The sequence below is a fragment of the Leptosomus discolor genome, chromosome 1 (assembly GCF_034619465.1).
Source record: "Leptosomus discolor isolate bLepDis1 chromosome 1, bLepDis1.hap2, whole genome shotgun sequence".
In the NCBI taxonomy this organism is placed as follows: Eukaryota; Metazoa; Chordata; class Aves; order Leptosomiformes; family Leptosomidae; genus Leptosomus; species Leptosomus discolor.
Window position 1 is genome coordinate 183,896,743 of NC_141391.1, and position 24,620 is coordinate 183,921,362.

The following is a 24,620-nucleotide window of genomic DNA, read 5'->3' on the forward strand; positions in this document are numbered from 1 at the left end:
GGCTCAAGGATTCTTGCCAGGCCTACTGCACTACAATTAAAACATTTATTTCTTTTTCATAGAGTTCATTCCCCTGAAAACAAGCTGTTCTGCAAAGTTTTGTATCTCTGTAGCTACAGTAACACAGAAGTATCAAATAATTTGATTATTTTCTATTAATGTACATCACTAAAATTCATCTTTATTCATGCACCTTGAGGATTTTGAAGCCAGAATGACTCAAAGAATCGTAGCATCACAGAATGTTTTAGGTTGGAAGGGACCTTAAATATCACCTAGTTCCAATCCCCCTGCCATTGGCAGGGACATCTTCCACTAGACCAGGTTGCTCACCAGAAGTCCTAATCACATCTTTTCAGACAGTATTATGTTCTTCCCAGGGCAAGTCATCAAGAATCATAGTGAGAAGACTTTGAGGCTTTAATCAGATTACTTAGTAAATTGATGTAAAAACCATTATATCTAATTGAAGTTTCATCTGCTGTGACAGATTATTCTCCTTCCTTGAAGGAACATACAAACATACTCCAAAATATTTATCTCTAGTAGCTTTTATCTGATCATTTTCAGTGCTGTAATAAAGCAGAGGCTTGTATTCTCAGTGAGTTAAAGTCTGCTTACATAGTCAGGAAATGTACTCATAAAAGCTAGAAATCACCAGGTGATGTATTTCAGTACTTTTCCAATATCTAAGCCATTCTGGGAACACATCAGACAGAACCACAGCAGTTAACAAGAGAGACACCTCTCTTCTCCAGAGTTCAGCGTTCATCATGATGTGCATTGAGATACTGCTGGGGCTGTAAGGGTTTAGCAGAACGTCCCATGTGCTGGCATAATTCTGTTATTGATTTCTGCCATGTTGCACTATCGAGAGCTAATTTCACATTGCATTTCAAGGACAGCACAGCAGGCAGGGACACGGTAGCACAGAAAGGACACAAATTGAGAGAATACATTTAATTTACTGCACACTATGATACATTGTCCGGAACTGTGCTCTCTGAGTGGCCAGATCTCTCTGATGCCATCCCAAAACTGAAAACAGCTGAGTGATCAAAGAGGAGTGGGGAGGGGCTAGGAGAGGCTTAATGTGTGGTGTTAGGTGGCAAGACCCTTGTTCTTCCAATCTCCCTTCAAAAATCTGACCTTCAGCTAAGTCAACCAGAATATTCCAGTTGTAATTTTTTTTTGTTGCAAAGCGAAGGGTGCAGTGACCCCCCCTTTGGGCCATTCTGCCCAGGTCTCTAAAATGTTTATTCTCTCCCAAAACTGTAAGCTTTTGGTGATGTACATACACTATGTTCACTACACAGGGATTTAGGAGTGGGCTGAAATCATGATGCCCAGGGCAGCGGGCAGTGTCTCCAGGAAGCTGACTGGTTGAATTCTGGCTCAGGCAATCATTTCAACACTATTACAATTTGACCATTGAATTGGAGATGTGACAGAGTTTGTATCTTTTCATTTCTTATTTCACACTAGCCAAACTGGTGTAAGAAATGCCACTATGGCAAAGATATCCTGGGTAGTTTCTCTGAGGGAAATGGAACATACTCATTTGAAGCAGCTGCAGATTGAACTGTTAAGTGTTAATCAACACAGGGGACGCACTCCTGGCCTCTTTCCCCTTCATCACTGTTTTGTTTATCTTACATGGCAAAGAACACATCTCAGAGTTTTAATGCCAACCCAGAGCTTTCTTTAACCACAGGTAAGACCAGCTGGTATCAAGAACAAAACTCTTTCTTTTGCAAGACTGGAAGAGGTTCAAAAGAGGGTTCAAAAGAGGGTGAATGCTGCCAGAAGATTTTTATTTTAATATTGCTGATGCAGAGACTCTGCATTAATAGTCTTCTTTAATAATAAAGCACACACAAATAGCAAGCTAGGATGGCACTAAATGACATAATACCTGAAGCATATTGTACACCTACATCAATGAACTTGCTTGCAGTGTGTGAAAAATTAAATGATGTAGTAACTCTGAGGACACATGTAACAGACCAGTCTGTAAAGTCTTGTGCAATTTGACATCAGGTATAATGAGGATCAGCAACTGAAAAAATACCATTAGAAAATCATTCATTTAAAGTAGAAAAAACCATGAGAATTTGTCAGACTATAGAGCAGAGGCAGACCAGATTGTGTGACATAGCTGTGTTACCAAAGAGAAAAATCACAGGAATAGTTAACAAAACAAAAGAGAAGACTATAAAGGGAAGCAACGTGGAGGACTGCAGGTGTGGAAGAAAGCACATACTAAGCATTGACCAGACTTTGAACAGAGCTGAAGAAACAAACAAACAAACAAATAAATTTGCAAAAGAAACGAAACTATGCATAAGAATACATGATGGATTTATCATTAGCTGGGATACAAACTGGAACACAACTGAAATCTTGATTACTTGTGAGATGGATATTGGCATCGCATGTACAACAACAGCTGAGGTTATATTAAAGGATATGCCTGTTTCTCTATGTTAACTATAAATGGATTCCAGAGGACCAGTTCAGATGAAAATATCTCTATTGGAGATACAGTAAGGTAAGGCATATTTACCTCCCAGGAGTCCCTAAAGGAGATGCCATGTATAAGATGTGAGGAGCCCACGAAAACAAAAAGAAAAATGTAGAAAAATAGAATTTAAAGGAAAAGAAATAAAGACACAGCAAGGAAAAGAAAAATTCCCCAAAGATGAACAGTGCCATACAGAAATTTACAAATTAAAAACATTGGTTTTGTTAAAGAACATGAATGAAATGGGAAAAAATTACTAGTCCAGTGTGATGCAGGTAGGTAAGTTTAATGAAACTGTCATTTTCTTGTCCAGGACTGGCACACATTTGTTTGTATATCCTGGAGAAAAAATTGCATACTGTTTTTTATCTTCTTGTTCTCACCATCAAGAAATATCATTATCACAGAAAATATGTCAGACACATAATCTCGTAAGATCTGTATTTGTTAGATGTGACATCCCTGCTATGATAATGACAGGTAAAGGGTTACAATTAGATTTCCACTAGATTAAATGTTCTAAAAAATGTGTGATTTAGTCATGTTATGTAGAACCTAAGACACTCAGTCTTTTGGTATTATGAAAAAAAAAGGTGTTGAAATTTTCAAAAAGATCCTCAGAAATACAGAATAAGCTAACAGGCAAGGAATAGCAGTCGTCCCTTGAACCTAGAAACGCAATTTCATAACACAGCATAATACATACTACTGAATTAGCAATTCCCCATAACCAACAGGGGGAGATCCTGTTCCTATCTCCCACCTCACATCCTTCCTAATCCTCCTTACATTCCTTGCTCTTCACTGATCTGCACTCCTGCCACTGCTGTGGTGCCTGACCTGGCATTCATCTTATTGGAAAACTAAACAAAGAAAAACAGAGATAATACTTTGAGAGGTTAATAAATTGACTTAGATATCACGATCAGGCAAGTGCCAAAAGCAGTATCAGATAAGAGAAGGATCTAGCAGTAGAGACTGGAAGTTGGACTGCCTTTGGACCTAACATACCATGCTGAAAACAGGGTGCATCCTGTGTGAATTGATGCAAAAAAATTGAGACGGCAAATGCAAATTGTATATTCTGATAAAGGGTCACATGACTTCAATGCCTTCCTAGCCACAAGACAATGTCTGTAAGCATAATGACAAAGCACAGACACCAAAATTGTCATCTCTAGTGAAGATACGTGTATTTTCTGGAAGGTTGTAGCTTGGCAAGGGCCAGTCTGTAGAAAAGATAATAGACATCCTGAGCTTCCTCCAGAAGCAGACAGGAAGAAATGGAGATGCAGAGGACTGTCAGACCCAGACAACATCATGGGAAAGTGGTGACAAGATTACTAGAGTAACCAAAGTCTGCAACCATCTCTCTTCAGAGATCTACAAGGTAAGGAAACCAGACTAGGGACTGATAGAGAGCTGACATGCAGTATAACAAATGGTGTATTTTTTTCCCTCTGGGAAGGGAAGATGTAAGGTTAGCCACAGACGCAATAAGAGAATAGATTTTATTGATCTAAACTAGTGGTGCTAACAGGCAGACTAAGTGATGTGTACAAATCTCTCTTCTTCCATCGCAAGTAGCCTCATCTTTTATCTGTTTATTTTCCTTTTAATACTGTGACACCTTCATTTTAAAATTTGGCTCAGGGTTCTCCCAAGTGGCCTCAAAGTATCCGATAGTCATACCTGCTCTAATCTAAACAGGGCTAGGGCTGAGTGATGGCCCCAATTCATGCTTACAGTTACATGGTTAGCATAAATCTTAGCACAGTTTTAGAGTGAGCAATTTTTGAGCACAGCTTGGAGTTTAAGTGGGGGCCTTTTGGATGTCTACAGGTTTTCAGGGTAAAGGCAAAGAGACTGTGGCTCTATGGCAACAGCCCTGCTGAGGCAGTTGTCACTAGGCCAGAATAATTTGCCTCAGCTTGTTTGATGTACTAGCATAGACTTTGGCCATAATTTCCCTGCCCACTGCCCAGAGATCTGGGTTTGTGCCTGTGTACCTGAAGCTGACACATAAAGGAGATACCTACCTTTAACGGTGTCATTATAACTTGTAGAAAAGTGTGGTGCATGAATATCATTGCAAAGTTACCATACCTGTGTGGAACAGGAAACTTGGAGTGATGCACTGTATGTGATTGATAACCTATAATGACTTTGAGATGTAAGCTGTCTGGAAGGTGTTTGAGGGACTACCCTCCTTTGCATCCTGCTGAAATGCAAAGAAATTTTTGTGTGTGTGTGAAAAAAAAAAAAAAAAAAAAAAAAAAAAGAGGAAAAAGCAGAGGATTATAACTCAGAGCTTTACAGAGCTCACATGAAATCATCCAGCATGTCCTATATGCTTTTCTATCTTTGGAAAACCATGTTCTGAAAAAAACTCGACTATTTCTATCCCTCTCCCAGGCCTTAAGGCTCCAGCTATATTTGCCAGTGGTCTTCATGGGATATCCTCCCCTTCCTCCACAGATGCTTCTCTATGCCTTCTGTCTTGTACCTGTTCTCTTGCTTCTGACAGTTTTTGACTCTCAGCTAAATCAATTTCAGTATCTTCTGAAAAATGGGGCTTTCCCTGTCCTGCTCTCTCCCAGTGGTAGAAGAGATCACCTCCTCCTCAGAGACTTTGCCAGTTTTACTGTTCTGTATTTTGAATGGATGATCCACATCTCCTGGAAAGAGCAACTTCCTAAATTTGGAGGGTGTACCTTTTCATATTCTACTTATCTGTCTAGTTACATTTAATATTGTATCAATATGTTCATGTTAACTGTAAATGCTTCAAGATAGGATTTTGACAGGTATGTGACTTATAGTAAACTCACATCTGAAAAGTTTCTGCTGGTGAATATAGATTATTTGGAGTGGGTAATTATGTGAATCTGTTACTTTTTTACTTCATTTTTGTCAGCACTCTACAGTGTTTTGTTTTTTTTTCTGAATTAAATAATGTGCGTTACCATAAGGGGCTGAAAGTCATTGCATCATGTTGTGTCAGTCTCATGTCTTACACTCCATAAAGCGGTACAAGTATAAAGGGAACACACACATTTTGAAGTGCAACATTTTCATTGAAAAGGTAACTAAACCCGAAGTTTAGCAAAAAGCAGTGCTGAAGTCATTCTTACCTTCAAGAGAAGTAGCTTTCTAAAGCTTTTCTCCTCCATTTCTTTATTAGTCTATGCTGAAGAGACATTTCATGCTGCAGAAATGTATTCTGATCTGTTTAGAAGTTACTGGTGGTACATTGGGTTTATTTGCAAGATTTTCATTAGAAATTAAAAAAATGCAAACCTTTGTCATTTGGCATGGCAAGCACATGCATTATTTAGGCTTACAGTTGGTTTGCAGCACAAAAGCGTGCAAGCAAACTCTTACGCCAGCATAATTAAACACCCTTTCCAAACGCTTCTGATCTGAGATGGATATGTACATCCCAAGGAATCAAAAGCATTCAGTATTTTTCATTAACATGCTCATAAACTTGATGAACACCTTACAGAACCAAGTTGGACAAATATTAGGATTCTTTGTGTATCTATTATAATTAGCTTTTAAATATATGCTTATGAGATTATGAGCTTGGTTACTAGATAACTGTTTTGAAATAACAAAGTCTAGTAAGAAATTCTCATTAGTTCAACACAGTCTTCCATTGAGTATTAACATGAAAAAATCATATTTAGACAAATTATACTGACCAAAAATCTCACAAAAAGTAATCATCAGTAAGGGAGATTTCTAATGGGTTGTGTTTGGGTCTGTAACTGGTTCGAATGTGATGAATATCTTCATTAAAGGTCTTCACAAATTATCAAAATGTCCCTTGTAAAATATGTGAAGGCAGCTTGCTTTCCACCAACTGTTGGATACTCACACGAATATGTCAGTTTTACACAGAAATCTGCATGACCAGGTGATGTGTAGTTATGTGAAAAGTATAGAGTACTACAATCTGGCAAGGCAAGAAACCTAGAGTCTAATGCTGAAAGCTGATGGTAAGTTCACACCAGGAATAGAGAACATACACTTAATGCCAGAATAATTTCATTTTAACACTTGACGTATTTTAATCAATACTTGATATCTTTAGCATATCTTTCAGCTGCACGTACACCAATCAATAAGAAACTAATACTTGATTCAGAAATGTTTGGATCAGCTTCTATAATCTGTGGTTTGTATTACACAGAAGGCAGACCAAGCCTCTCTTCGATTAAAAGTCTAGAAGCCTGCAGAATAAGGACAATAATAAATATGAATAGGACAAAATAAGTGATTCCCACCCTCTCAACCCCATTTGTTGCTGTTGCTTCTTCGTATACCGCACTGGACCTTTTCTGATCCATATATGTGAGCTGATTCAGTTCATTAATAACAAATAAACTAGAAAAGAAAAAAAAACAAATTATGGGGAGTAGGAGTGAAACATATCAGAGGACGGTATCTTGAGGTGTATGTGTTATGAAATTGAATCACTAGTCACATGTATTCCAATGAAAATAAACCTGTTTTTTTCAGGAAAAAGGCATACAAGGGACTATTATTGTTCAACCCCCTCCTATTACAGTGCAACAGGAGTTCAGGGAGCAGTTTGCTTTCCCATCACCATTGGTCAGGACCAATAACAAGCAAAACTGGGGCACTTCCTCAGGACTTCCACAGTTCAATGGCTTTTAATGGACCTTACACATTCACCGCAAAACAAAAGTAACAAAAGTGCATTTGCTTTGAATGTAAGATTGCATGAATGCCTGGAGGACTCAAAAATTTTCACCTAAAAAAAAAAAAGCAAGGTGCTGCAACAAGCATGTGGCAGAGTCCAGGCTTGTGGACTGGTTTTGTCCAGCTTGCCATGCAGAATATAACTCAAGGGTTGGTTTTCCTTCATGTGAGCACAGTGAAAATCCTGAATTTCCCGTCAGCTATATGGTATTGAAAAATAGAAAACACCCCACCATATTTCACAGCATTTCCAAAACACTTTGGTACTAATTGTTTGATTGACTCTTAATGGACTATAATTTTCTATGCCCCTGTATATGAGGGTTTTGCAGACCTTTCAAGGAAACAAGGGAAATATCCCTTTCTGCGGTATTAGTATTTCTTGCTATATTTCTTCTTGTCAGAGGTATCCCTCCTTCCATTTCAACCTCTATTTCTCTTTTTATCAGTGAGAGCACTATTTAAACAGCAAAGCAAGAATAATAATAAAATGAAATCTCTGCAAGGCTATAATATTTTTCAAAGAAAAGCTGGCCTCATTACATCTGCCATTGTTTCTGGACATAGAACTGCAGAGATTTTTAGAATGTAAAAGCAAACAAGCTGTGAATGTGCCTTTTAAAATATTTGAACGGTACCTACTGCATTATAGGCTCTTTTGAAAAGAAATAAATAACAATGACCTCTAAAACTTGTCACAATGGAGTAAAGTGGCTGCACATATTTGCCCATGCATGTCTTACACAGTCACACTGCTTCTCAGTGCACTTCGGTGTCATTTAAAAAGGGAGAGCAGCCTCCAATATCCAAAGTAAACGGCAGCATAATGAGTCATGTACTTACGGGACCCTCAAGGATGGCTTGATTGTTTGAGTAGCCAGTAATGAGTGTCTTCTATTAAAAAATAATATCGATCACAAACAGGTGATGAGCCACCTGTTCAGTACATAAGAAGAGCTTTGCTAAAATATTGACTCCATGTCTCATCACAACACAATTCTAATGTTTCTTTAGTGCAAAGTAGGATTTATTTTCCTGAATATTAAGAAAACCTTGGTTTGTTTCCCAGTCAGGATTTTTTCCTGGAGTCACCAACTTTCTTCTGTTTTGTCAACAATTATATTACCAAATAAATTAAATACGTTCAATTATTTTTTTTTGTCTCCTCAACCATTGTTTTCTTTTCTCCCTAGGCCAGCAATACTATAATTTGAAAGAAATTATGATATCGCAATAGTTGTTCATTTATTCCAAAACAATGTAAACCCACTTTTTGCTTATACTTTTTGAGGGGAATTATCTCTCTTATTTCATGGCGTTTTCTTTATGTCAGGATTTGTTGGCATGGCTGCAGATAGCACATTTCAAAGATTTTTTTTCTTGACAATTTCTTTGTTGAAAAGCAACAAAGGGGTTTGGGTTTTTTTGAGGGGAGAAGAAATTATCATGTTCCTTCTATTTCTTCTTTTACTTAAAATTTTCATATGGAATTTACCAAAGCCAGTTTTCCACTGCTTATCTGATAGGGCTTTCTTTGCTGTGATTACAAATTATCTGTTTAGAGTTGCAAAGTGAAAACTGACAACTACAGTATATTTCCTTTTTATTTGAGATAGATGTGATTACTTTAGTAGATAGTGCAAGGCAGTGTCTCTCAGCCTCTAATGTTGCAAGGATTATTTCTCCTTTGTTGTATACAGGTTTATTGTATCAGGACACATAAACAAAGAGTCACATATCATTAAGCAAAAAATAAGACCCAAAGAGCCAAATTCTGTGAGCAGTAATTCTTATATTCTAATCCAAAATATAACTTCTGTTAGACATTTTTCTTCCATCAGCACTTTTTTTCCATGCATGAAAGGAACTATTATGTTTTTGAAAAGAGGAAATACACCCAAAGTTAGAATTAAAAGGCCTGCATAAACAAATATGAACCTGGATAGGCTGCCTTGAGGCTCATAGCCAGTCCCGCTCTCTAAGGATGCTTTTACAATTCAAAGCATGCTATGGTTTTTTAAAAATGTCATTTGATGTTATATTGCCTTGCTGTAAAGCATTTGCAATGTATAATGATGTAAGAGGCCAGCTGGCCGTTAATGGTAACAGCATACTTTACCAGCACTATCATCAGAAGGACTGTTGAAGGCAGATGGCCCTTTTTCTGCAGCTTTATCCCGTTAGAGATCTTACCAAGGACAGGCGCCCTACAAACCTCACAGTAATGAGAAGAACATTGCTTTATTGACTATAAAGCCTTCCTGCAAATAAGTTTGAAAGCAATATGTGCTGGAGAAGACCAGTGGCACGTATGCTCATAAGCAAAATAGAGGACTTGGGATTGGAGCTTTGTTAAATGATTCCTATGTTCTGGAAAACTTTTCACAGAAATACTGGACTGGTATTCAAAGCTGCTGTAATTGAGAGCTACTTTCCTGTCTTATTAGAGAGGCACAAAAATTATGGTAGTTAATTATTGTTTATCCTCTCATTTCATGCCCATACTGCAAGGAGTTAAAATACAAATATAAGGGGAAAAATGACTCAGGCTCAGCTGATCATACAGAGATTAATTTTTATGATAGTGTCATTGAAACATGTTTTACAGTTTGATAGGCCAGATGCACATTTTCCCTGGATAACAAAGGTTCAATTGGTTATGCTTCTTTTACTTTTAGGGCTATCAGAAATAGTATTGTCATGGTTTCAATTTCTTTTTGTCTTATCATAACAAAAATGGCCTATTTTGAAACAGTGTGCTGTATTTTGCACGGCTAACAATTGTTATTCAGCTTTCTGGGATAGTGGTTTTCTTCTTTCAGTTTTTGGTGGGTTTTGAATATGTTTTCCAGTGATTTGTCTGTCAAAGCCTTCAGGACCACACAGTGTTCCTGCTTAAATCATTATCTTCAGTAGCAAGTGGATTTTGTCCTCTAGTACTCCATTCACCTACTTTTACAGTACAGGGGAAGCAAAAAGCATGCAATTTTCTAATTCCTATTCACTCTACATTTTACACTTCTGTTCATTGACAGCTTGTCTTTTACCAAACACAGACACATGTATGGATCTATATTATTACTATGTTGTATGTACCTAAGAATTATAATAACTCATTCATTTTTATTTAAGTTCTTCAAAGGTTTTTCTGTGTGTTTTGTCTAACCCATGTGGTTATCCAGAATTTACAGTTCTATGGGCTATTTCCTCTAGGAGGAAAAATTGATAGTTATTTCCTTGGGGCATTATCTTTGTTTATTTACTAAGACCGCACGAATTATGTTCCCTAGAACCCAAGAGGAAATTGCAGCAGAGGATAACATATTTCTTCACAGTTCCTACCCTCTTTCTGTTGGCACTTAAACTCTAAGGTTTTTGTCTTGTCTTCTCACAACACAGTCTTGTGCTTTTTTGCAGCCTTTTTGCCTGTTTTTCACTGTTGGGATTTTGGGGCTTCGTTCTGTAAGAGTGAGTACTTCTTCATTCCTTTCCACAGACAGTCCGCTGTCTACTCAGTTTAAAACCTTGAACACCTTCATAGATGCCTTTTTATAGATCAATGGCTTTAGGCTGAGTGTTGACCAGAGACCTATAGTATTTCTTTTACCTGGTTCCATAGAGAAACTTAATGATTCTTGCAAGAAAGGATATTGGCTTTGTATTCTTTTGTTCAGTAAGTATACACTCAGTGCAGCACATGTGCTAAGCATCAGTAATGCATTCTGTCACTAACTGCACAGCACATATTGTTAAGAGAAAGGATGTGCAGTCTTCAGTGCAGCGCTCCATGGACTAGGGGAACTTGTAGGAAGATGTGAACACAGCTTTCTCTCTGGAAACATTTTCGCTGATGTAGAGTGCAGATTCAGCATTTTCCTGTGGCATTCCCTTTGTCCTGCCATCTTTCACAAAAAAAAGGTTAGAATCTGAAATGCTTTTTTTTTGGCTTGAGACCATTGAACTAGTCTAGAAATGTGGGATTTTATTTTCCTTTAGTTTTCAGTTCACTGAGCTGTGGCTATGGATTTTAGCAGCTTGACCATGTGAGATTTTTAGATTTTCCAAGAAGCTGGAAGAATCAAAGTCAATCACATAGTGTTAGTTGAGGAAGTAACAGTCAGAAGGTCCCATCTACATCAATTGCATTGCATGATTCTCAGGGCCAGGTCCATCTTCTGTCTGACTGTAGGCAGTCTTGGGACAAACCCACTTGGTTCTTCATCCAGTGTCCATGCTGTGAATCAGCACTGTAGAATGGCCCTTTTCCACACAAAATATCTTGAGAAAGGAAGATAGACCAAAAATACCCCTAAGGCATTTGCTGGTGTAAAGATATTCCCTTTTGGACATTTACCCTGCAGTGACTGATTGATAGTTTTGACTGTGGAGGTTGACTTAATTTTCAGGTGATATTCCTCATGAATGTAATAACAAGGAACATGAGCAGCTCAATGAAGCACTAGAGTACTTCGGAAGAAGTACTAGAGCTTAGAGATTGAAGGCCTTTTATGCAGCTTTGCATTGCAAAACCTGTCTTTGTTATTCATCACACCATGTTAACTGAAAGAGTTACTTGGCATTGCTTTATTTAACTTTTTTTTTTTTTTTTTTTACTTTGTAAAACTCTTCTGTGCATGTATGTATCTGACAACTTGGACATGGCACAGTGTGTGGTTCTATTCCTGCAGGAACTTGCTCTGTGACCTTGTATTTTGACTTGTGTGCAGCTCACTTCACTTTGCCTGGAAATTGTCTAGTCTAAGCTGGCAAATTAGGGTTTCTTTACAACCAATGAAAAAAGAAAAGAGCAGATACCCCCATAGGGTGAAACATTTCACCCGTGTTGGAAAACCATTCTACAATGGACTAACTCATCCTTGAAAGGATTCCACCTATCCCTCCTGACCATAAAAAGAATTCAAGTAACTACATCAGAGAAGACATCTGATTCTTACACACCTAAATTAAAGGACATGTATCCCACCTTTCCTCCTCTGTTTCATGAGAATGTCTTCCATACCCCATGTATTTATACGTTTCTTAGGGTGGTTCTTGCCTTTGTAGGCACAGTCCTCCAGACATGCTGCAGTTCTGATCTCTGCAGGGATCTCTTTATGGTCGTTATGATACAAACAATATGGATATCGATTTTTATATCCTGAACAAAATAACTTCTCATCTTTCACAATTTGAAATGTGCTTCTTGCTTCTGAAAGCAGCTGCTCATCATAGTGTTTGTTTCTTCAGCATCAAATGGTGTTTGCCAGGCACCATCAGGGAGTGGCTGTGATTCCAATAGCAAGACTTGTGGCAGGTATGATATAGATGGGGAAGCAGTTGCTCAAGGCAATGGAAATTCCTTCATCATACAACCCCCCAAAATATGCATCATGTATCAGGTGGTGGTAACGAGAGAGAGTCTGCAACCATACCTACTTCCCAAGGATCCACCCTATGCAATTCAACATACAGGACTAAAATAAAATTGAATTAAATTCTTCTTGATGGTTTTATTGTTACCTCAAGACTGCAGAGCACCTTTAGACAATGACCGTGTTCCCTTTATACTATACAAAGATATAGTTATTATATATAGTTCAGCTTTACATGTTGAAGAATGAAAATTATAATGAAATGCAAGCTGCTAACAGTATTTACTTGCTGCAGAGCTTTTATACTTAATTTTCAAAGCCTCTCTTAAGAAAAGCCTGCTACTTGTGACAAATTAGGTATTGTTTTCACTATGAATTATTTTCCACTTTTCATCAGTTTATTGATGAGCAGAAGAAGGTACTGTTATTTTATTAGTTAGAAAGGAATCTTAGATCCTGTTTAGAGCAAACAATGTCAGCTGATGTTTTTGTGAAATGAGCTGGATTGACTGAAGTGGGCATTTCCCAGACATCTTCCTCACTGCTACTCTAGAAGAGCAGAGTTTTACAGAAAAGGAACTGCTCCTGAGCCACTGCAATTTGCAGCCTTACATATTTAATTAAAAGCTTATCTGCTTAGCTGTGAACTGAGGCGGGTCAGAACTTAGTACCTAAATTGAAGCAGACTTACTTGGCATGAGAGAAGGAATCTGAAGAGGAGGGGAAGGATAGGTGTTTATTTCATCCTGGTTTACCCTTTTACCCAACATCCCAACTCTCAGGGAAGGGTTCACTTAGGCCAGATGCCAGATGATATGCTAACGGAGGTTAGCTCTGATTTAGGATATAATTTTTGTGGCACTTTATCAGCACCTGGAGCCTAGCCTGGAGCCTCCTGGGTTAAAATTAACTGTGAAGTGATCAGTTAGTTCTCAATAATAGGATTCATTTCAGTAACCAAGAATAAAATTGCCCCAGCAATACATAAATAAATAAAAAGTAACAGTTTTCCACAGGACTAATGAGCTGAATTTGTTCAGTGAAGAAAGAACCAGCAATCCACCAAAGCCGGTCCAACAGAGGGAACAGGTTGGCAAGGGAGGGAAATGAGCACAGGCGAAGGCAGGATGAACAAATTTTGTTTGGGCAAATTTTCAGATAGAGTCAGCCATCTCGTGTACCTTCGCCTTCAGAATGCTTAATCCTGATGGGTACTTTGCATTATAAGATGCTGTAAGAACGCTTTAAACTAAACCAATCTTTTAATGTTTCATTTAAGACCACAGTGTCTGCTACAGATACTCTTACTACCTAAGCCAGAAGAGCTATGGTGGTATTTCCAGTGCACTGCAAGGGCACTTCCCCCTCTCCCTGAAATATTAGATGTCACACTGCCAGGTATCTGCTGGTTAAAATACAGCTTGTAACTTTTTCATGATAAGCATTTATAGAAAGAAACTCAAGATAATTTTCAAGCAATAATGCAAAAATAAGGCACTTAAGCAAACCAAATGACTTTTGGGATTTTCTCAGACTTCATTTAAACAATTGTCACTTCTTTTTTTTTTTTTTCCCAATAAATAATGTAACATTTAATATTCCGCAGAAAATACAATCAGCTAAAATATTTATCACCCTGTACTTTCTTACTGTGCTTTTATTGAGTCTAATAACTGCACATTAAAATAATCGCTTTTTGCTTGCTAAGGAGTATTGGAACCTTGGAACAGTAAAAGTTTAAGGCAAAGTAGTTATATGAAAACAGGGGTTCTTTTTTTTGCAAAAGGCATAGATTTGCCAAGGTCTGCAACTTACCAAAGTAGCATCTTTTTGCTTAGAAAAAATTTAGGCTGACCAAATTTGACTGTAAATGAGTAAGAAATGTAACTCTGATCCATGAACTGGGGTGGGGTTTTTTTGCAGCAAAGCTTTCTCTTCTGTTTCTCAATTCATAAGAAAACATGAGGTTTATATGGTTTTTTTTATTCCAATAAAAAAGATTTTTTTAAAAAAAAAATCAAATGTGACACACCTATTGAGATTTACAGTTAAATAAGTGATGCTAATCTGAGTTTCCCAGTTAAAGTTACAAGAGGGTAAATTTATAATTACAGTTACTTGAAAATCAATCAGTTCTGTGTCAACTTCTATATCACTTTTCAGTCTCACTGAGTTCTCCAATGTTATGAAAATTTAACCATACTCAGTGATAATGTTTAAAATCTTGTCATGTGTTTTTTAGCATCATCTTTCCAGTGGAGAAACTGTGTGCAGTGTAGGATTTCTAGAAAGTATAAATTTACATTACAGTAGAATATTTGTATCTATAAAAATGTATGATATTTAATGCTTCTATATGAATTTATGGTTCTTATATTTTTAAAACAGTTATTCTCTGACCATTCTTTTCCTTTTGATGTTTTTTTGCAGCCTACAAACTGTGGACTAAAATATATAAGTAAAAGTATGTTTCCTGTGGCTGCATAATTTAGCATATTTGTGCTGTCTATGGAAGAATCACACCAGGCCTGCCTTTTTTTTTTTTTATTGGAAAATGTCAATTTTTTGAGTCTGAAACTGTTCTGAAAAGATTATTTGAATTTGGAAAGGTGTTTATGGGTAGAAAAAACATCAGAAGGCAATCCAGATATTCTCCTGATTAGAACATACACCCATAATGTTGGAAAAGTAGATAGTCAGATCCATGCTTTAATTTAAAAAGAGGAAGGATGCATGAGTGCCTAACCAGCAGAGGGAGAAGGCTGAGGAGGTCCTGTATCTTATGAAGAAATCTGAAAAAAATGTAGAAGGAAACCACATCTTGCATCAAATGTTTTTCTTAATAAAAGTCTTCTCAAGATAGCCTTATAGTAATACAAAAATGTGCTGAAGTTTTGCCATTTTGTTCAGAATATTTGTTTTGCACAGATTTGTATGCTAACCCTGATGAAATACTGTGGTAATTTTGCACATATAACTTACTAAACTTATACTATTCTGGTTCTATTTGGGTCAGTAACAGTCTATATGAAAGGTTATTTCACTCTATTTAAAAATAAATCTTTTTCTCATGCCTTATATTTGTAGAGAAAAAAAGAATCATGAATTTTTCAAAATCCAAAAGTAAAAAAAGAAGAATCTCCAAATTACTATTAAAAAAAATTAAAGACTGTAAAGTTAATATTTGTGTTATAAAGTTAATAATTGTATTACTATTTTCACCCTCATGACTGGAAAGATTACAAAATTTCAGAAATTTCAGTTATGAAATATAGCAGGAAAAATAATAAGTAATCCTAAAAATATGCTTCAAATGTAGCTTGTACTCTACAAGTCAGTGGATTTTAACTGTGAGTAAAGGCTGAAGACTGTGTGCTATTACATTATTAAGCATTAGTCAAGCAAAATAAATCATCTGCCAGGAGTTATATTGTTTCTTAGAGGACCAATTTTTATTGATTTTTAACTCCTATTAATTAACTAATTGATCCAGTGTTCAGAGAGAAGCTGTTGCATTCTTTGTCAGGGCACTCTATATTCTTTAATACAACTATGTGCCTTCTGTGCAGAAATTAACTCTGAGACCACAAGCTGTAAGAGCGCAACATGTAGCACTGTGCGCACAAATAATGCCATCTGGGGCTGCTAATGAGTTATTTTGCAATTCGGAAGCCACTGCTCATTTGCATCATCTGTCAAGGGACCGTCAAAGATGGGAGGAGGCATTCCAAAGCTGTGTTATTTTGATTAGCTTTCCTATCTCAGCCCAGCTCAATTTTGCATAACAATTGAACCCCCCTTGGGATGCCATCAGTAGGGTTTGACACCAGGATAACTGCAAGGTGCTCAAGTTGGAGCCTTTGCCTGCCAAGGCTTCACAGCACCCAGCCATGTTCCCCTTAGCACTGCTCACAACCTTAGTGGAGAGCAAAAGGAAAGCTACAGCTGTCAGATCAGGTATGTCAGAGGAATAAGGGAAATGATTACAAGGCTGGCATTTAAAGTGCTGTAGGAAGTCATGTCCATGACATACGGTGATAGATGGCTTAATGAGAGGGACTGGAGTTCAGCAGTAGAATCCATCAATTAGCACTGGAAAACTTCTCTCTAATATTTCAGGTCTACAAGAACTAGCCAAATCTTTCATTTGTTTTATAGCAGCAGGAAACAAACATCCTGAACATATGAAGGCTGAAGAACATTTTTCCACTTGTTATCTTTAATCAATACCATCACACTTAACATGACAACCCACAGCCTTCCACCACCTAGAACTACACATTACTGTGTGAAACCACACACATATGTCATCATATCAGCACACCAGACTTTTTCCTTGTTGTTGTTTCACTTGGCTCCCTAAAGTAATTCCTTTAGCTTTTCCTCGGAAATAGAAAAAAATGAAAAATATAGATATTTTATCATACCACTGGTTGAAAAAGAGCAGCTCCACTTGGAATTGTGCATGCATGCACCTTTGTATTTAAGAATATCAGACAACAGGACAGATACAGGGCCTCTTGGGTCATTTAGTGAAATCTCCACCATAGACAATGGCATCATATAATCTTTTTTAAAATACATTATCCTTAAACTGGCTATGATTTTTGCCTCTGTCCTCCCAGAAAGCTGGCTTAGAATGTAACTACTTTGAAGGATAGAAGCCATCTAATTTTTAGCTTAGATTGACTTCTATCTAGTTTACATCAATTTCTTCTTGTCACAACATTGTTGTCTAGCTTAAATATCATTTTTCCCCCCAAAGTCACTAAACCTCTCAGATAATTTTATACATGTGATAAAAATATGGGGTGCTTTACTTAAAAAATGTTTATGTTAAATCATGAATGTGATCCTTAAATTGAAGCCTATAAAATCATAGAATTATAGAATGATTTGGCTTGGAAGGGACCTTAAAGACCATCTAGTTCCAACCCCCCTGCCATGGGCAGGGACACCTCCCAACAGATCAGGTTGCTCAAAGCCCCATCCAACCTGGCCTCGAATACTGCCAGGGAGGGCGCAGCCGCAACTTCTCTGGGCAACCTGCTCCAGTGCCTCATGACCCTCATAATGAAGAATTTCCTCCTAATATCTAATCTAAATCTACCCTTTTCAGTTTAAAGCCATTTCCTTTTCTATCACTACAAGCCCTTGCAAAAAGTCCCTCTCCACCTTTCCTGTAGGCCCCCTTTAAGCACTGGAAGGCCACTATAAGTTCTGCTTGGATCCTTCTCTTCTCCAGGCTGAACAACCCCAACTCTCTCATCCTGTCTTCAAAGGAGAAGTGCTTTAGCCCCTTGACCATCTTCACGGCCCTCCTCTGGACTCACTGCAACAGGGCTGCTCTCTATTCATTCATTGCCCAGCCTGTATCTGTGCTTGGGATTGCCCCAACCCAGGTGCAGGACCTTGCACTTGGCCTTGTTGAATATGAAATTTGCACGGGCCCACTTCTCCAGCCTGTCAAAGGCCCCCTGGATGTCCTCCCTTCCCTCCAGCATGTTGACTGCACCACGCAACTTGGTGTTGTCAGTGAACTTACTGAGGGTGCACTCAGTGCCACTCTCCAAGTCACTGACAAAGACATTAGACAGCACCAGTCCCAATACCAGCCCCTGAGGAACGCCACTTGTCGCTGCTTTCCACTTGGACATCGAGCCATTGACCGCAACTCTTCTGAGTGAGGCCATCCAGCCAATTCCTTATCCACTGAGTGGTTCATCTGTCAAATCCATGTTCTGCAATTTAGAGACAAGTACATTATGTGGGACAATGCCAAATGCTTTGCACAAGTCCAGGTAGATTATGTCAGTTCCTATCAAGAGGTTGGGTTTGACAGGACATTCCCTTCAATTCAACCTTGCAGTGTTTGAGCATCATATGAACTTTCTATTGGATTCTGTCTTTGTTCCCCTGTTCTTTCTTTCCACATAAGACATTGAACACCCCACTGCTTCAATGTTGACGCAAGTTTAATGTGCCTCCCTCTTCTGCACAAGAAAAAAAATCCAGTAAAATGTTGTTTCCTCCCCACCCACAGTCTGGTGGTTCTCACTGCACGTGAGACATTAGGTTTCCTTGTCCCTGGTTGAAATATTTCCGTGATGCATTTGGTTTCCACATCTACTTTCTCATTCTCATAATGCAGAGCAATAAGCATTAAAGAATAACAGTCTGATGAGGAACATGGTGAGCTAAATCAGCCTGCAGTTTTTACCTCAGCTACCTAATACTTCATGATTGACAACATTTCCAAAATAACTTATGGCTTACAAAATTAGTGAGTAAAAATTTGTGCTACTGGGATATATAATATATAGAAAAACATGGTTCTTCAATGATTTACACCACGTCTACAAATAGCCTTTACTTGTGTTTTTTCTTGCAGACATTTCAAACCACTGTTTTGCTCTGAATAATGCAGTTATTATTAGCTTCATGGTTTTACTTTTCAAAGAACAATATAGAATGTCTTGTAACTAAGTAAAAACATTTATTTATTATAATATAAGAAACAGTATAGGAAAGAGAAGAAGAAGGAAGAAAAACAATGGAAAGCAAGCAGAGATGAATATTTTTTTTCACAATTCAGAGACTTTGATGAACTTGGCATCAAATCTGTTCTTAATTCCCTCCATTTGTTCAATGCCCACTTCTTTACTCTGATGATGCTGTATTCTGACCAAAAAGAACAGAAGTTGCAACTCAAATCTGAAAAAAAATTATTTGGGTCAAAATGTGCCCTTTGGTGGAACTCAGATGAAATTTCTCTTCCCTGATCATTTGCTGTGACTCATTACCATGATTTTTTAGCATCCTTGGCACAGGAGTCACTTGCCTAAGTTAAACGTCAGAAAGATAGATGTCTAAGCATGAGCTAGGCATGCTAGAATCCCTTTATACTCAGTGGAGAGAAACAAGGTCTGCCAGGGAATGACTGATCTGACCATTTAAACACCTAACTTACAGTAGAGGTACCCTGTCTCAATTTGCAGTGTCTTTATAAGCAGTCTTTCTGAGGTGACGTAAGTATCCCTTTTTTACAGGTGAGGTTATGAAGCAGTAATACTACTCCTAGATTTTAGCTTTAAAAAAAAAAAAAAAACAACACTTCTGAAGGAGCTGTGAATCCCACAGGTCCCTGCCAAGGCACAACATGAGCACTATGTACAGCTTTTACAAGGAGGCTGCACTCAGCCTGAGCTCAGTTGCCCACAGAGCCCATTTAACTTTCTGCCAGGAGTCACAACACTGGTGCTTATGCAAACCACGTCCTCTGGGCATCTCATCTGCTTGCCATTCACAACAACAATGGGAACAGCCGTAGGTGGAAGGATGCTTACACTTCAGGTAAATACATTTTGGAATGCCATAAGCACTGATTATATCCATGGTTTCTCACTGATGATATATGCAGGATCAATTTGAAGAAGGCACCACATACTGCCTCTGGTAGAAAATATACGTTTCTTGATTCCCATATGGGAGCAGAACACTCAGCTCATGAACCTACAAGCTCATGATCCTTTTGGAGATCACAGAGGAAACACAACAGGAAACTGAGAACAATTTCTCTGGGGAAAAGGAGGCAGTCAAATCACTGACCCTTCTTTACTTTCAGACATGGTTGTAATTAGCAGGAAGACACTGAGTTTCAGTGAGGGCAGACTATGACTTTAATTTCCTAAGGTAATGTCTTCTGCTGCATGGTTGGTTTGTGTTTTTTTTTGGAGGGGGGGTGTTTTGTTGTTGTTGATCTGAAGGGAGTAAGAGGATGGTTTGGGTTCTGGACAGGGTGTACTTTTCATATTTTTACACTTGTAGAGATTTGTAATAGAGATATAAATATTGATGGAAATGAAATGTATAAGAACTGGAAGAAACTGTAGAACAAAGGATTAAAAGAAAGGCCTGTACTGGTAACAGAGAATATCCTTCACAAGAAATTGCTCCCAGGACACTGTGCCCAGCAGTAAAATGGAATACTTGCCTTTGGACAAGTATTTTTAATCTGTGGAAATCATTAATGTGAAGACTAGTTCACTGTTGCCAATCAAGAAGCACCTGAGAAGTGAGGACTTGACAGCTGAGGTTTCTTTTCTTCTGAGGTCACACACAATAATGATCCTGACTAGGCTGCTTGGATGCATGCATTGATACTTGTGAACATGTGAGCGCGCATCTATAAAATCAACTTGCCTAAAGATGCTGTTTAATTAAATTGCTTTCCCCTCCCACAGGGGCTCTCCCGTCAGTTTTCCTACACTGGAAGTTACTTTGCTTTGCTATTGTCATGCAGCACTGCTCACATTATTGCTGAATTCAACCTCAAAGATCCGTAACAGGTTCTCCAGATGATAGCTACTTTATTACGGATTGATTCTCTCACAATGGCCCAGATTAACCCCATGTAATTTGAGGAACACTGTTAAAATGTTTAAGTCAGGATTGTAGTTGGCTAATTCCCTATACGTAGACAGGTATATTCTTAAAGACTGCCACTCAGAAGTTTGGTGGGTTGAATTCACACCTAGAAGTACCTCTTCTCACTGAATATATGGTAACTGTTGGCTTACTGTGTTCCAGGCTGTGGGCACTCAGATGCTGAAGGTTAGATGGGATAAATATTAACTAGTAGGTAAAGAGCTCCATGCCAAAGCATCTGTTAATTTTACAATAACAGAGTGGAACAATAGTGAGCTATAGACATGACTTTGAGCCTTCTACGTACATGCTGAAGGTCACATGCACTCCAGTCAGTCAGGAGGGGCTACCTGCTGACCACTCAGACCCAGGAAAGTGAAGAAGACTATAAGTGATAGAGGATTTTGCACCTATGCAGTACATTTGTGCAGATACATATCATATACATAATTGTGCAAACTAGCATGATACTGACATGCAAAGGCCAATGACTCAGTCAAGGCAGAACAGACTTGTCAGTCTTCTTAATAGCACACGTGCAAAAGAATGTCATTAAGATAAAACCTGGAGTAAAAAGAAGAAACTGGGAATTAGGGCTTACAGAGACCAATACAGCTCCAGCTACCAAGCTGTCCTTAGGGAGTTCCCAATTCGTCCCAGATGGTTTTTGTGTTTTTTATAGGGCTAGAAGAGTCCCCTATGAGGACAGGCTAAGAGAGTTGGGGTTGTTCAGCCTGGAGAAGAGAAGTCTCCAGGGACAGCTTATAGTGGCCCTTCCTTAAAGGGGGCCTACAGGAAAGGTGGGGAGGGACTCTTTTATCATGGGGTGTGGTGATAGGATGAGGGGGTAATGGTTTTAAAATGAAAGAGGGGAGATTTAGGTTAGAGGAAATTCTTTGCTGTGAGGGTGGTGAGACACTGGAACAGGTTGCCCAGAGTGGCGGTGGCTGCCTCCTCCCTGGAAGTGTTCAAGGCCAGGTTGGATGGGGCTTTGAGCAACCTGGTCTGGTGGAAGGAGTCCTTGTCCATGGCAGGGGGGTTGGACTAGATGATCTTTAAGGTCCCTTCCAACCCAAACAATTCTGTGATTCTATGATTCTATTAAAAAAAAGTTGTTTGTGCTGCTCTGAGTACAGTTTTGTCACTGTGTGTTTTCTGCTTAAGCTTCTGGTTTGAGCAGGTATATTTGGCACTTGTTTTAAGGCCAAAGTTAAGCTTGTCCATGAGTCTAAGTTCAGTTTTGTAAACCTTGCACCAATTTTCTTCCCAGAGAGGGCCTGCAGTGTTATCTGCTCTAAACTTATATGAGTTAGGCAGCCAATAGCAATAGTAGATGGGCGAACTATCACCAGAACAGCTCAGGACCATAACCCATGATTAATGCCCTTACCTCCTAAACTAACATTCAGAAAATTAATTAAACTCCCAAATTCATGACTTAAAATCAATAGTATGAAATTGACAGGCTTGAGGAGTGGGCCTGCGCAAACCTCATGAAGTTAAACAAGGCCAAGTGCAAGGTCTTACACCTCAGTTGAGGCAACCCCAATATCAATACAAATTGGGCAATCATCATGGAGTGAACTGATTGAAAGCAGAGAAGGGGATACTGCAAGTTGGATGGGGCTTTGAGCAACCTGATCTACTGAAAGATGCCCCTACTTATGGCAGGCAGAGTGAACTAGATGGTCTTTAAATGTCCTTTCCAAGACAAACCATTCTGTGATTCTATGAAATTAGAGGAAATTCTGACTTAGGTAATTACTGAAGTCTGCAGGTTAGTAAGAATTTTCATTCTTGAATGCTAGTCCATTACTTATGTACTGTGGAAAACATATTTTAAACTCCATTTTTTTTTAAAGATCACCCTTAATTGCTTGCGGCTCTTTTATAGGTTTTAGGAAATTTTATTGAGTTCTGAAGCAATACGTTAATCAATGAGGCAAAAATAAAGAAATGAACATTTTACAGGGAAATTGAACACTAGAAATAATACTAGTTATCTGAGAAGCAGTCCATGAGATTAGCATTTAGGCTCTTATCCTTCTTTTGGTTTTTCAGAATGTAAATAATGCTTTGTGATCCAGATTTATTTACTATACATGAGTACTAACATCTGTTTTATTGGGACAAAAGAAGCTAAAATGACTTTAATTTGCCTTTTCAAATCTTAAAAAAATGCTTTATTGTGTATTTAATTTTCTTAGTTTGGTCTTTCTCGATGTTAATACTTGCTTTCAGGCTCTTTAGTCACTGACAATTTATTTCTGTGGTGGCTTTTCTACTGCTTTCTTCTTCTTGAGTTTATTTCTGCCCATAGTCATTTCAGATGAGCTTTTTAGTCCCCTGCGAACAGAGGGAGAGAGAACTGAGAGCAGAGCAGCAGAAAGAATGCAAGGCCAAAGTTAAGATCAGCCTTCTCTGGACCTGGTCTTTCATATTGAACTTATTGGGGCGTTTAAAGATAGTATTTTAAAAGGCATTGTTTTTAAAGAAAATGTAGATCTGTAGGATCAGCATCTCACATAAGGTTGATCCTTATCTAGAACTGCTTGGAAAATTTTCAGCAGAGAACTTCACATCAGAAAACAGAGCTGCACCAAAATAAACTGTGTGTTGATTTTGCTAAAATTACATTTTAGAAAAAGAGTTAAAAAAACACATCACACTGTCCTGTCTTAAGAGTTTTTTACGACATATTTCACAATTTAGAATGACTTTTCAATTCGATATTTTGGAATATTTTTATACTAACGGTGTAATATGACAGCAGGTACTAAAAAGTTAAAATCAAAACAACATGTTGTGCTGCCAATACTGACACAATACAACCAGACTGGCAACCTAAAATAAATGGATTTGCAATTAACCTGTTAAGAGGATAACCACCCTCCTACCTGAGTTTTCCATCACAGTCAAAAAAGTGTCAAGTTAAGTGCTACTACACTCCAGTGCCTGTTTGCCCTTGTGCTACAGGCTACAGAAAAAAATACAAAAAATTTTCACAGTGTTCTTTATCTTATGTCATTATCCTTATGCTGCCTTAGGTCATTAAAATAAATGTTTGGTGCTTGGGTCCATTTATTCTATTGTCAGTGATGAATGTACCTGTTTGATTTAATTTTGTATGCATTTTATATCGCCCATTGTATGTTTTCAGGTTTATTGAATAAGTACTCCATCTTCTTTCAAAGAGCTGTAAGCATTATATCTTTTTTATTTTTTTATTTTTAGTGATCTTATTTTAAAAGCCATGCTTTTTGCTTAGTGCACGGTAAATACTAAGTCAAACCTGACTATGCTGTTTTGTTACTACTACTGCATAGTTTCACATGCTCCCCATGCAGAGGGGAAGGTCAAATTGTCCTACATGTCAGGAAATGTGTTTGGACTTATTCTTCCTGATTCTCTTGGCCTCTCTTCTGTCCTTCCCATAGCATAGATTTGAGAGGATTTCTACCTCCCTTCCTCATTTCTCCTAAATCCTACTCAATCTATGCTGCTTCAGCCAACGATTTCCCCAAAACAACCTAGCATTTTCACCGAGAACAATGTTTTCACCTCTT